Source organism: Nicotiana attenuata, unplaced genomic scaffold (assembly GCF_001879085.1).
Source record: "Nicotiana attenuata strain UT unplaced genomic scaffold, NIATTr2, whole genome shotgun sequence".
NCBI lineage: Eukaryota > Viridiplantae > Streptophyta > Magnoliopsida > Solanales > Solanaceae > Nicotiana > Nicotiana attenuata.
In genome coordinates, this window is record NW_017672487.1 from 115,687 (window position 1) to 119,105 (window position 3,419).

The window sequence follows — 3,419 nt, forward strand, 5'->3', positions numbered from 1 at the left end:
CAACATGGTCGGTCAGGTGCTGGAGAGCCATAAGATTATCTTCCACGAAGATGAGCTACCGCCCGAAGGTTTGAATCACAATCGAGCATTGCATATCACAGTACAATTTGAAGACAAGTTCATTGCCAGGGTTTTGGTTGATGGAGGTTCGAGCCTAAATATTTGTCCACTGGATACTCTGAAAAGGTTGGACAAAGGCTTCCATGAAATATGGACAGGAAGCATGAATGTGAAGGCTTTTAATGGGTCCCAGAGGGCCACGATCGGGGAAATCAACCTTTGCTTGGAGATGGGGCCAACTTGGTTCAACGTTGAATTCCAGGTACTTGACATACCAGCCTCATATAATCTTTTGCGGGGCCGCCCATGGATCCATGTTGCTGGAGCCGTGCCCTCCACACTACACCAAGTCGTAAAATTCGAAGGGAACCGTCAGGAAGTAATCATTCATGGAGATGGGAGTAACCCCATCTACACTAGTCAGACCATCCCGGTCATTGGACATAGAAGGAGGCTAGGAGGGGAGACCTATCATCACATTGAACGGGTCAATGCCGCCGAGAAGGATAAATGGTGGAGTAACAAAATAGAAAGCATAATAGCATGGTCCGGATATAAACCCGGCAAAGGGTTGGGGAAGAACCTCCAGGGTATCACCAAGCCGATACGGCTGAAAAATCATGGTACCACCTTTGGGCTCGGATACCAGTATACATGGCAAGAGTACAATGATTGGTCGCCTCCATAGCGTGGACCGTATTACCCTCTTGAGCAACCAGTGCCCCTTCTGGAACAAGCTTTCCACCAGGTCGACACAATATGGGGAACTGCAGAAGAAGAAGCACTAGCTGGGCTGAAGGATTTGTTCTTGGAAGATGAAGATATGGGCTGCAGTGCCATAATTGAGGAGGAGGACGAAGAAGGCCTCACCATTCAGACTGTGGCGAAGGGAGCTGTTCTCAGAAACTGGACCGCTACACCATCCCGAGCCCGCAGAGTCCCTGGGTAGCTTGGCAGAATTTATTTCTATAGCCATTATAGGCATTTAAGATTTCCAGTAATTTTGTTTTAAGATTTCCTTGTTTCAAAATAAATGCTCGATTCATCGAGCGAAGCTTTGTCTGAACCATTTTCTCTGTTTTACTCAAATGCATTTGTCCTTTATCATTATTCATTACTATTCTATACTTTTCCCTTCTACAGTGTTATTATTACTTTTTCTGATGAACCAGTGACTGTGACATGTAATGAGGCAACGCAACATGAGAATAGTGACTCAGAGGAAGAAGATGAGATACCCGAGGAAATTGTCAGAGAAGTTGAAAATTTTGAGAACATGCCTAAGTCCAATCTGGACAAGACCGAAACAGTAAATTTGGGAGAAGCCGAGACCGTCAAAGAGACCCGCATCAGCATTCACTTGTCGCCAACAGAGAAGAAAGAATACATCCATTTTTCTAAAGGAATACGAGGACATTTTCGCATGGTCATATGATGACATGACCGGTTTGAGCACGTCCATAATGGCTCACAAGTTGCCCATTAATCCCATGTGTCCGCCAGTCAAGCAGAAACTCAGAAAGTTCAAACCAGACATGAGCCTGAAAATCAAGGAGGAAGTTACAAAGCAGATCAAAGCCAAAGTTCTTAGAGTGGTTGAGTACCCAACCTGGTTAGCCAACATTGTGCCAGTTCTGAAAAAAGATGGGAAGGTCCGAGTATGTGTTGATTATCGGGATTTGAACAGAGCAAGTCCCAAAGATGACTTCCCACTGCCAAATATACATATCCTGATCGATAACTGCACCAAGCATGAACTCCAATCCTTTGTAGATTGCTTCGCGGGTTATCACCAGATTTGGATGGATGAAGAGGATGCAGAGAAGACGGCTTTTATTACACCATGGGGTGTATATTGTTACAAGATGATGCCATTTGGTTTGAAGAACGCTGGGGCCACTTACATGAGAGCCATGACAACCATATTCCATGATATGATACACACAGAAATATAGGTGTATGTGGACGATGTCATTATCAAATCCAAGAAGGCCACAGATCACATAGCAGACTTGAGGAAGTTATTTGACAATCTAAGGAGGTACAACTTGAAACTGAACCCCGCAAAATGTGCATTCGGGGTTCCCGCAGGAAAACTATTGGGATTCATTGTCAGTCGTCGAGGGATTGAGCTGGATCCATCTAAAGTCAAGGCGATTCAGGAGTTACCGCCACCTAAGAGCAAAAAGGATGTGATAAGCTTCCTAGGGTGTCTCAACTACATCAGCCGCTTCATAGCACAATCCACAGTCATATGTGAACCCATCTTCAAGATGCTGAACAAAGATGCTGAAACAAGCTGGAAGAGGATTGTCAAAAGGCTTTTGACAGATCAAGGAATACCTGTCCACACCACCAGTTCTGGTCCCGCCAGAACCAGGACGACCTTTGCTACTCTATCTATCTGTACTAGATGGAGCTTTTGGATGTGTTTTGGGACAACATGACAAGACAGGAAGAAAGGAGCAAGCTATATACTGCCTAAGTAAGAAATTCACACCTTATGAAGCATGGTATTCTCTACTTGAACGCACTTGCTGTGCTTTGACCTGGACAGCTCAGAAATCAAGGCATTACTTCTGTGCCTACACTACATACCTCATATCCAGGATGGATCCCCTGAAGTACATATTCCAGAAACCCATGCCGACTAGAAAGTTGGCCAAATGGCAAATACTATTAAGTGAGTTCAATATCGTCTACATAACTCAAAAGGCGGTCAAAGGACAAGCATTGGCAGACCATCTTGCTGAAAATCTTGTGGGAGGAGAATACGAACCCTTGAAAACGTATTTTCCTGATGAAGAAGTATCATTCGTAGGAGAGGACATTACCGAAGCATATGACGGTTGGAGGATGTTCTTTGACGGAGCCACAAATTTCAAAGGAGTGGGCATGGGAGCAGTTTTTGGTATCAGAAACGGGTCAGCATTATCCGGTATCTGCTAAACTCGGATTTCCCTGCACCAACAACATGGCAGAATATGAAGCCTGCATACTAGGGCTCAACATGGCAGTCGACATGAACATTCAGGAGTTGCTGGTAATCGGTGATTCAGATTTGCTTGTGCACCAGGTATAAGGAGAGTGGGCCACCAAGAATTCCAAGATATTGCCATATCTGCACCATGTGCGGGAATTGAGAAAGAGGTTTACAAAGATAGAATTCCGACATGTGCCCAGAATTCAGAATGAGTTTGCTGACGCATTGGCCACTTTGTCATCCATGATACAACATCCAGATAAGAACTACATTGATCCCATTCCGGTGAGGATCCACAATCAGCCGGCGTATTGTGCTCATGTCGAGGAAGAAGCAGATGGAAAGCTTGGCTCCATGACATCAAGGAATACTTATC